General features: G+C 40.1%; 1 long non-coding RNA gene across 1 annotated transcript in view; it reads left to right on the plus strand.

Annotated features, from left to right (window-relative positions):
• LOC139038733 (uncharacterized) overlaps positions 1 to 12080 on the plus strand; it is a 300176-nt gene that overhangs the window by 134298 nt on the left and 153798 nt on the right. The gene's annotated exons all lie outside the window — the stretch shown is intronic.

Genomic DNA, 12080 nt, shown 5'->3' on the forward strand with positions numbered 1-12080 from the left:
TGGTGAAGGACAGGGAGGCCTGGCATGCTGCAGTTCATGGGGTCGCAAAGAGTCAGACATAACTGAGCGACTGAACTGAACTGATGTGAATACAGTGGTAGTCTGGGACTTAACTTGTAAAACTGGTATAAAACACTCAAGGAATTTTGTACCATATATTCTTTTGTGATAGTTTTAGTCTTGAAAAATATATGCCATCACTCAAAGGGAAACATTTAAGCTGTTTTAATATGTGTGGCAGATACTGTTTACTGGCACATAGCTATATACCACCCCCTTCTACTGGTGGTACATTTCCCAGACCCACTTTGTGCTCAAAGGAGGTTCTGTCAGTGGGATACCTTCTAGGAGAATTAGAGGCAGGAGAACAGGAAAAGCCATTCTGCCTCTGCTGAAGTGTAGGTGGAAGAACCAGCATTGATAGCAGGAAGCTCATGGCTGTTATTCAGGATTGGGTGGTACCAGCAGCGAGTATAGTCCCTTGGGATCTTGCAAAGGCACTGGCTGCTCCTTGATCTCTGGTCAATATCACCCTTCCTCTTTTGCCCTCATCCCCCTAGAATTTTCAACACTTTTCTAACTAATTTCTTGCATTAACTATCTGTGTGTCTGTCTCTTGTAGGCTTTAAAGACTGATTTCTGCTTACTTCCCCAGGTACTGGCTAAAAAAGAACAGAATCCCTTAAAACTACAATCAGGATTTTCTTGTCTTTTAGTGAACTGTTTTGTAATTTTTGGATATTTTTCTGATACTGTGATTTCTCTACTCTTGTTCTTCTCAAGACAATGGTCTTATTTGGAGGTTGTAGATGTAACTACATAGATATTATCCCTAGGTAATCAAATAGTCTTTAACCTTATCCTATTTTACTCTTCAATTGTTCTTGAATTAATTATCAGTTGTATTGTTGGTGTAACAAATTCCCTCAAGACTTAGTGGCTTAAGCCAACACTTGTTATTCCATGGTTTCTGTAGGTCAGGAACCTGGTGTGGCTTAGCTAAGTCATCTGTCTCAGAATCTCTCTCAAGACCACACAGTGTTGGTGGGTGTTTTGGCTTCATTTGAAGGCTCAACTAGCAGATGATCTGCCAACAAATGATTGTTGTTTGGAGTCTCATCAGGTGAGCTCACAGCATGGTATGCTGGCTCTCTTGGAGACCAAGTCTTTTTTTTTTTTTTAATTTATATATGTTTGTTTGGCTGCACTGGGTGTTTGCTGCTGCATGCGGGCCTTCTCTACTTGAGGTGAGTGGGGACTACTCTAGTTGCAATGCATGGGTTTCTCATTGCAGAGGCTTCTCATGGTAGAGCACAAACTCTAGGCACCTGGGCTTCCTTAGTTGCAGCACCACAGACTCAGTAGTTGTGGCTCATAAGCTTAGTTGCCCCGTGGCATGTGGAAATCTTAGTTCTCAGACTAGGGCTTGAATCTGTGTCCCCTGCATTTGCAGATTCTTAACTAATGAACCACAAGGGAAGTCCTGAGACATAGTCTTTTAAACCTAATCTTGGCAGGGACAGCCTATCACTTTTTCTGTTTTCTGTTTGGTAGAAGTAAGGTACTACCATCCAGTCCACAGACAAAGGGAGAGAGAATATACAAGCATGTTAATACCACTTCAGAAGGGCCAAACACATTGCTTTCCTAAAGAAACAGTGCCTTTCTTGATTTCTGCTTCAGTGCTTAGTAAAATATTGATGAAAGTTGGGCTTTTATGTAGTGTAGAGACAGCCTAATTATTTTGGTTTCAGTGACTGCATATATAAACTTATAAGCAATAGAAAAAGGTAGCTAAACAAGTTGACTCACCTTACTTTCTCCCTGGGTTATACATTTATTTCTTGAGACTGCAATTAGTACATTATTAATTTTCACTTGTATATTTTATAAGATCACCACATAAATGAATAAGATCACCACCTTAGCTCTTACCAGTTTGAAAGATTTTCTTTAGTTACAAAGAGAGCTTTAGGATCTTCAACTCAACCTCCACTCTGGAATCATCCTTTGATGGCCACAGAAATGAAAAACGTGCCACCTGCAGACTTTCAGATAAACCGATCCCCATTTCCAGTGGGTGTGGAAATTTCTACTTTTAATGGGATCTTTCAAAATTGCATCATGCTTGCACTTCACTCTCTTCCTTAAATCCTGATAAATAACAAAGTGTTCTCTTTGAATAGGGGGCAGGTTTCTGCTATTAAAGATGCTCACATGGCAACCCTGTGCTATCTCTCAGGCATCCTGCCAGTGCTTTTATCATTTGAAATCTAAAGGGGCTTAAAGTGGCTTCGTTGAAACCCTCTCTATGAAAAGTTAAAATCCTTCCATAAGTCAGAATGAGATGCAGCTATATAAAGACTCAGCAGTTACATTACTTTCCAGGTAGAAAATGTCTTGGCTATGTTGTACCATATTACATTTGAAGAATAAAGTTTTTATATAAATCTCAGATATCTGAGATATGAGCACGCAAGTTTTAAATATACACACTGAAATATTTGCTATGAGGCTTTGCCCTGCATGAAGGCAGAGACAGTATTACCCAAGTAGTAGGCATGGAGAGCCAGTGACAAACAAACTTCTTAGACAAACTCTATTTCAGTTTGACTATGATGCCAGTTATTCTAAGAGTCACTGCTTTGGGTGAATTAATTGTCCCCTTTCCAAATGGAAGTGCTTCCAGAAGGGAAAACATGTAAGTTATTTTCAGAACCAAATACCTCTGGGTAATTAGTCAGATTCTTTCCATAGGAAATTTCTTGATAGATGGCCACATGTGGACAGAAGCTAAGGACCTTCCCAGGCAAGTGGATGTAGAGTGAGGGCCACAGGGCAGTTAGGCCATTGGAAGGACAGATGACAAACTACACAGGGTGACAAAACACATCATGAATAAGGCATTTCCTTGTGTGTCAGATGCTGTGTAAAGTGCCACATGTACATCATATAACCATCCTCATATCTCTCTTCATGGCTGGAAGTGGCAGAGCTGTGCTTCAGGCTCAGCTTTGTCTGACTCTAAAGTGAGTGCTGTTTCATCACAGTTTCTCAAAATTATTCTGGACTTTAAGATGAGAAGCCCCAAAGATAGAATTGGCAACTTCCTTCCTTAAGTGTATGTATGGTGACAGAGAAAATGCGAGAGCCATCCTCACTAGAAATGAAACGTTTGTTACTGCCTTTACAGAGATTGCAATTGGATCAGTTTTTCTTTCCCATGGAAACTGTTTGCTTAGTTATCTTGAAATTTCTGTCTTGAGTGCTCCATGCCACTTGGCATAGATGGTTTAAGGGAACTTAATATGAGGGACCGTATTTGCTCATGTGCCTCCTTTCCTTCCTGCAAATATTGGACCAAACTACATCCTTAGAAACAGAAGCAAGCAATAATTGATGGTCATATTAATAACCCTGAAACATCAAGAAAATGTCAAATTGTGTTCAGTGTCCTATATATAATCAGGCAAAGTATGCATCTAATATTTCAGAAAGATTTTTAATGTATTTTTCTAAATATTAGCACCTCATTCCGCTAATGCCAACTCATTAGTTGACATGTTGCTTAATTTTTAAAAAGGTCTGAGGTGTTTTGCATGGTTCTTGTCATCAAGAATTTCTACTCTTGTTCATTCAACAAATGTTCAGTAAGTACATACTGGATACTGAGCAGAGGTCTAAAGGGTAGAGATAAAGCAGTGAATGAACTCATACAGAACAAGAAGACAAAAGACATTAAAAAGTTTGAGGGGATGGCTAGATGTAGTGTACAGACTTCTAAAATTTGATGATTCCATAAAGAATAAAGAAGGGCAAAGTACAATGTTTGGGGAAATTTGCACTTGGCCAAATAGAGGCAGATTTTAATTTCTCATAGACTCTAAAGTTTAATTTAAAAAGATCTGACTCCTCTTAAAACTGATGTCTGACCCACACATCCTTTTCCCCAGAGACACTACACTGCTACCATCCATCCATTCACTCATTCATTACTTTATTCAACATATACCTGAATGCCTACTGCATGCAGGATAATGGGTTGGGCCTTATCAATATATCTGAACAAAAGAGCAAGCCCTGCCCCTCATGGCAAGATTTATATGTTGCAAAGTACTAGTAAGGAAAATAGCAAAGAGTTATTTGACAGGATCCATATCGAAAGGCCTCTCTTAGGAGATGACCTTTATACTTGAAACCTGATGCCTCAGAAAGAGGCAGACCAGTAAAGAAATGAAAGAAGAGCATTACTAGCTCAGCATTCAGCTTTCAGAGGGATGCAGGGGAGAGTGAAATAGCATGTATAAAGAAAATGAAAACAAGACCAGTTTGGCAGGTGCATTGGGAGTGAGGGAGGCAATTTTATAGGGTAGGAGAGGTGGCTGGGTTTCCCAGGGGGCTCAGACAGTAAAGAATCTGCCTGTAATGCAGGAGACCCAGGTTTGACCCCTGGGTTGGGAAGATCCCCTGGGAATGGCTGCCTGCTCCAGTATTCTTGCCTGGAGAATTCCATGGAAAGAGGAGCCTGGTGGGCTATGGTCCATAGGGTCACAAAGGAATTGGACATGATTGAACGACCAAACAGAGAGGTGGTCAGGGATCAGACTGTCAGTACCTTGGAAGTTATTATAAAGAACTCGGGTTTTATTTTCAACGTAGAGGAAGTTGCTGATTGGTTTTAAGCAAAGAGTGGCCCAAATCATGTTTATGAAGACTATTTTGGCTACTTGGTGGAGAATGGACTAAAGATGAAAGACAATTAGGAGGCTTGAGTTACAGAAGTGGAAATATCACAAGCTTTTCACTTGGCAAAACTAGCAGATCATAAAAATACAGCCAGTAATTTTGCCTTCCATTTGTTTGAAGTACTTATTCTTCTTTTGGCTTAGAGATATTGAATCAGCTCAACAGTGGCAAATAGCTTTTCTCTGGGGAATTGCTGACTCCATAAATTTTCAAAGCCAGTGTCCAGTTTAATTCACAGTGGTGTCTTTTTTCCTAGATGTTCAGTAGCCTCTTCTCTTTTACTTCTTCTCCCTCCTCTTGTTGTTGTTGCCATTATTATTATTTTCCTAGTCCTCCTTGGTTCCTCCAAACAATATTTGTTATCTCATGCCACACTTACTCTCCCTCCTTCCAGCTCAAACAAGAGGCTTCTCACATTCTCAGTCATCCTAGTCTAGTCAAAGTGTAGATTATGACCACAGTCTATCCTGTGTATAAAGCAGGAGAAGAAATGATCCTTGTAAGATTAAGGAGATGATGTCATGTTCATTAACAATATACACATGAAAACAACTTGGTGATGAGAATTATGATTGCCAAAGGAGAGTGCAGTCAGTGGGTGAACTAGAAGGTGAGACAAGGAGGCACTTGCTCCACGCTGGAGGAGAGTTGGCTTTGAACTAACTTACAGTAATCAGGGTTCAATTCCAGAGCCTATGAGTAGAGCAAATCCTGCCCTACCTTCTGAATATCTACCCAGGGAGGAGAAAAGAATGGCTGTCAAGGATATAAACTCCTTAAATGCTGGGAAATATTGAAGGTAAAAAGAGAAAGGGGCAGCAGAGGATGAGATGGTTAGATAGCATCACTGACTCTGAGGAAATGAATTTGAGCAAACTCCAGAGATAGTGAGAAGGAAATGGCCACCCACTCCAATATCCTTGCCTGGAAAATCTCATGGACAGAGGCCTAGTGGGCTGCAGTCCACTGGGTCGCAAAGAGTTGGGCACGACTGGGCAACTAACACTTACTTACACCAGAGAGAGTGAAGGACAGGGAAGCTGCTGTCCATGGGGTCGCAAAGAGTTGGATATGACTGAGCGACTCAACAGCAGCAGACTGCTATGAGTCAACTTGGATTGCTATAACAAAATACCATCAAGTAGGTGCACTAAACAAGAGACATGTATTTTTTCACAATTTTGGATGCTGTAAGTCCAAGATCAGGGTGTCAGCATAACTGGTGTCTGGTGAGGCCTCTCTACTAGCTTGCAGATGGCCATACATGGTGGAGAGAGCAATGTCTCTGGTATATTTCCTTATGTAAGGACACTGATCCTGTCATTAGGGCCCTACTCATGATGTCATCTAAACCTAATTACCTGCCCTGGTCCTCACCTCCAAATACCACAACATCAGGGATTAGGTCTTAATTTGGGGGGATAAAATCAGTTCTTAACACTATTTCAGGCCCTGTTTCAGACTCTTTTAGTCTTTTATACTTTCTTTTGTAATATCTGTTATGGGCTTACATATCATATGAAATATTATACATACGTAGAGACTCTGTCTCTTCCATGAAACTGGGTTCTTATAAATACAGTGTTTGGGTTCTTTGCTTATTACTTTTTCCCCAACTGTTTAAATGATAGGTGCTTTGTACTTATCCACCTAATGAATGTTTAAATTTGAGGTCTAATACAAATTTATATTTAAAGAGCCCTTCTGTGACTTATATATTGGGATTCTGCATTAATATCTCACTTTTTTACAATGAAATATATTGTAATACATGCTGAGAAAATATGTGTAATTCATGCTAAGAAACTCTGAAAATATTGAATACCACTCTATAAGCTCTTCCATCATTTGCATTATGGGCAAACTGACAAGAATTTATAGTGTTACATAAAACCCTCTGTGGATTATATTGACTAGCTTCTCTTAACAAAAATCACTCAGTCCTTTTGTCCAGGAAATCTTAGCCAGGAGCTCAGGACTCCCTACAACCTGGTTTGCATCTACTGTCTAGTTCTGTCAGTCCTTCTTTCTCAGTCTGCTGACTCCACAAGAAACTGTTTGCTAGTTTATCTGTTCCAAAAACATGCCCTGCAGCTTTCCCCCTGTTGCTCTTCTAACTCTGCTGATGGTATTCAGAGATAAACTTTTCCTAAGGCTTCACATATGGTGGTGGTGGTTTAGTCATTAATCTGACTCTTTTAGCTCCAGGGACCGTAGCCCCCCAAGATCCTCTGTCCATGGGATTTTCCAGGCAAGAATACTGGAGTGGATTGCCATTTCCTTCTCCAGGAGATCTTCCTAACCCAGGGACGGAACCCTCATCTCCTACACTGCTGGCAGATTCTTCACGAGCTGAGCTACCAGGGAAGCCTTCACATATAATCCTGTTTAACCCTTACCGTGATCCTATGAGGTGGATATTGTTGTACATGTTTTAGCTGAAGAAATTTGGGGTCTGAGAAGTGAGGTAACTTGTCTTAAATGACATGGCTAGTAAGTTGCAAACCCAAGCCTCTACCCCAAAGTTTGTCATCCCGAACATGATACCTTCACTTCTGAAAGGACCTATCTGCATCTCCCTAGATCCTCAAGGCCCAACTTAGATGGTACTTCATCCATCAAGTTTTGCTGAATACTCTAGTTCAATGAATCATCCCTTCTGGTAACAAAAATAGCTATTATCTGTTGACTGCCTACTATGTACCAGGACTTCTGTTAAGTTCTTTTATGTTAATTATCTTATTTAATGCTCTCATTGACCTTATGCAATTAGTATAACATTATCACAGATTAGAAGCTAGCTTCAGAGTGATAAGGATATCTTATTCAAGGTGACAGAGCTATAATATTTCAGGGGAGGGGTTCAAACCCAGGTCTGTCTGGCCTTGGAGCCAGAGTTTGCCTTGTAATCTCCCATGTTAAAAGTGCAACCTATCCCACCAGGCATGGCTGGTTATAGGATAATGTGCTAATGTGAATAATTTGAGTGAAGTCATCCTGATTAGAAATAAGGGCAAGGAGTGACCAACACAACACAGATCTGTATAGAAGAGTATAAGTTGGATGGCTGTATTAGTTTCCTTTGATGCCGTAACTACCACAAATGCAGTGGCTTAAAACAACACAAATTTACAATCTTATGGCTATGGACATCAGAAGTCCTAAAATCAAAGTTTTGGCAGGGTTGCATTTTTTTCTCAAGTCTCTAGGAAAGGATATGTTTTCTTGTCTAGTTTTAATAGGCTGCTGGCATCACTTGGCTTATGATTCTAACCTACAGCTTCAGTGTCAGCAACGTTGTATCCTTCGAAATTTTTCCTTTGACTCTTATAGTTCTCTCTTAAAAGGACCCTTTTGATTATATTGGGTCCCTCTGGACAATCCAAAGTAATCTTTCCGTCATGAGATCTTCCACTGAACCACATTTGGAAAGTCCCTTTTGACAGAGAAGATAACACATTCATGTTCGTGGGATTAGGACATGAACATCTTTGGGGAAGCTGCTGCTGCTGCTAAGTCACTTCAGTCATGTCCGACTCTGTGCTACCCCATAGACAGCAGCCCACCAGGCTCCCCCATCCCTGGGATTCTCCAGGCAAGAACACTGGAGTGGGTTGCCATTTCCTCCTCCAATGCTTGAAAGTGAAAAGTGAAAGTGAAGCCACTCAGTCGTGTCCAACTCTTCGCAACCCCATGGACTGTAGCCCACCAGCCTCCTCCATCCACGGGATTTTCCAGGCAAGAGCACTGGAGTGGGGTGCCATTGCCTTCTCCATCTTCGGGGAAGCGGGAGGGGTTGCTTAGCCTGCCACAGTGATGGTGGTGTACAAGACTTTCAGCTCTCAAGGGCTGGGGAGAGGGAGTTGAGGACTGATTGTTTTAATCCATACTATGGGTCTTTTTATTTTAAGGAAAAACAGAGAGAAACAGTTAATCCAAAGGAAAAGCTCTAATGGTGAGATTTCAGGCGCCACTACCTGTAGCACTTTTCAAAATTCAAAAGGTAAATCATTGCCTGTTGTACCGACACAGAACACCAACTAGGAAAAATTCCCACAGTGATTTCTCTGTAAGTCTTCACTAGGGATAAACCTGTGCTGATCAGACACCATCTCTGTGAAACTCTTCGATCCTGTTGGAGTTCTGTAAGTGGAGACACGGTCGGATAGCAGGGGCGGGGCGGCCTGGAGGCCATGCCATGGAGATGACCTTACCTGCTTTCTAGGTGATGGAGAGATGGCATTTGAATGCCTGACTCACTTTTCTAAGTTTTCATTGCAGATGAGTTGAAGGGTTGGAACTGAATTGGTGGTTGCTTGAATCTCAGTCCAGTGCCCTTTTTCATTCTGACTGAACTTGAGGGATGTTTTTAAAGGCAGTGGAGAGAAAAGGGTGTCCTCTAAGAAAGAACAGTATAGGCAGTGGAAGGCCAGAAGCTTAGAGCAGCATGCCAGTGGAGCACCGAATGTCTTTTCTTGCTTCGCTTTTTAATAGAGCCCTACTTTCCTTTTTCTCCTCTTGCTTCCTTTTCTCTCTCTTTAAGACAATGTCAGAGTCTGTGGTGGCGGCCCTGTGATGTGGGTACTTGACACAGGAAAGATTGGAGGCGATAGAGGAGTATAAGCAATGCTTTTTCTTTCACCTCCAACTCTGTTCCTGTTGCTCACATGACTTAGAAGTTAAGTGAGTAAAGAGCAAAACACTTGTTACACTTATGGAAAATGATTTAGGTTGTTATAGTACACCTATCCCAATATCTATATTTCCATGTGAACAACACCTACGAGAACTAACTCTAAACCTGATGTTACTCTTCCCCTCCTGATTCTGCAGCATAGACAAAATTCTACAGCACAGGCAAAATGCTGAGTTTTTTAAAAGCCACTTTATTGACATATGATTGAAATATAAAAAGAGGTGTATATTTAATGCATACAACTAGATGAATTTGGTGATCAGATACACCCATGACACTATCACCATCACCACCATCAAGGTCATGAACATATTCATCACCTCCCAAAATGTCCTTCCACCTCTATTATTATTGCAACACTTAATATAATATTTACCTTAACAAATTTTAAGCATCCAGGACAGTATTGTTAGCTATAGGTGTTTGCTATATAGTGGATATCCAGAACTTGTTATCATATATTACCAAATGCTGAGGTTTTTGAGGCTACTAGATCAAGTCCTCAGAACAAAGATACACATGTAATTCTAGCCTCTGGCAAAGAGATGAGCAAATAGTAAGAGAAAGAGATAGCAGGCATTTGCAGAGTAACTTGAAGGAAATAAATTTCTTTATACTGAGAGAATTTTTAACATAGTTAATTTCAGCTAAGGACATATTCCTTGAGTTGGGTGTCTGTCTATTACATTTAAGATCTTGGTATATATTTAGTGAACTCAGTTAAAGCAACACTTTTTGAGGAATATTGGCTTCACAAGAAGTATTTAAGTCTCAAGATGCTGCATATTAATGCTTCTACTCTGGAAAAAAAAAATCTAAAGATACAACGTAAGATTTGCTTCAGCTGGTATGATTTCTTCTTTGTCTATTTACCTCATCCAAACTGACATCAGCTACCCTGATCATTCACACAGACATGTTAGAGCAGACGTGCTCCCCATTTTAAGGAAATTTGCTGTAAAGAGAGTCTGAAGTGAATGATATTTTCTACTATAACCAATACAGAATTACAGGTAAAAGTGGAGAAGATATTTGGGAGAGAGGGGATTTTATTCCTACAAATAATCACTGCACTTTATACCCTGTTTATATCCACTTTAAATCTCCTTTACCACCAAAAGGAATTTAAATGCTTATTTCTCTCTCAGTGTAATATCCAAGTATTTTTTCCCCCTAATGCTTCCATCTCTAGAATGCATACAAACCTACTAACAGTTGACTTGGGAATGGACATCCAAAGGTTGATCAGCTATCATTTCCCAGGGCCAGGGCTGAATCAGCAACATGACAACCTACAGGCAACTGGAACATCTGGAACAACATCATAGGAGTAAAGGGAATGATGTCTCATGGCCAGATCTCAGACTAACTCAAACAAAACAAATTCAATCTGATGATAAATTCACTTTGGCTCTTGCTCTTGTGTTGGAAGCATCCAGTCCCTGCCAGGACAACCAGTAAGGCTGAAAGGAGGAAGTTAAAACAGCAATTAGATAGTACTAATGTGGCTCTGATATAATCCCTCCCTTGGTTTCAGGTCTTTGCCTGCCAGGGCTTTGGCCAGCATCCCAGTGCTTAATTGCATTTTGCAAGTAGCCATAGTACACAATTGCCACTGTATTTCCCTAACTAATTTCAGACACAATCCTCATAACCAGTTCATTAAAAGGGAACTGAAATACTTCTGACAGAAAACAAATGAAAGTATTTTCTAGTTTAAAGACTGATTCAATTAAGGGAATAGTTGGTTCTGAGAGAGAAAGAATAGGAGGTAAAATAGATGAATAAATCATACCCTTGAATTCTAGAAGTCTCTTTCAGTAAAGCATGATAGAGTAACAGTTAACAAGATTTGAGACATTGCTACTTTTGAAATTTTATATACATTTTCAAGTGGAATAGATTTTAATTGGAATTCAGCCTTATGGTAACTTAAGGGCAGTTGAGCTTAGTAGAACAGGTCCTGGTCTCATTCTGGAGATCACCGGTTCTAGGTCTGATGAAATATTGTCTCGTCTATGCTAGTTGCTAAACAGATAAACTTGGAGAAGCCACTTGGAAATTTAATATCTCCATTTTCTCCTCAACATATTGAGGATAAATGTTTCCCTTGTCTAATTTGCAGGATTGATTGTTAAAACACTTGGAAAATTGCAAAATAATGAGTTTGAAGACTTAGGTTAAAATCTTAACTAGTAAATATTTCTAGTAAAAAATAAATAGATGTGTATCCACTATAGCCATCTATACAATTATAATGAAGGCTGGAGGAAGATTTGAAAAGTGTGAGTTTTAAGGGAGAGGAACAAAATAACATCCACAAAAAGAGCACAAGGGAAATATTACCTCCTTGAGATAATGCTAATCAGAATAGACAAACTCCATTAGGCTGCAGTGCGATGGGAATGCAGCTGGTCAGCCACCAGTTGACACCTCTGAGCCCTATGATGGCCATTGTGGGAATGAGCATATCCCTGCCTCTGTCCTTGAGGAGACCATAATCTAGCTGAATAAACAAGACCCAGATATCATGCCACTGGACAAGAAAATACACACCTTATAAGTTGTTAAGTACACATTTAAAGGTCAGTAAAAGTTAAAGTCACGAAAAAGAGAAAAAAATCTAAAGAAGAAAACA

This window comes from Odocoileus virginianus, chromosome 2 (genome assembly GCF_023699985.2).
Source record: "Odocoileus virginianus isolate 20LAN1187 ecotype Illinois chromosome 2, Ovbor_1.2, whole genome shotgun sequence".
Classification (NCBI taxonomy): Eukaryota; Metazoa; Chordata; class Mammalia; order Artiodactyla; family Cervidae; genus Odocoileus; species Odocoileus virginianus.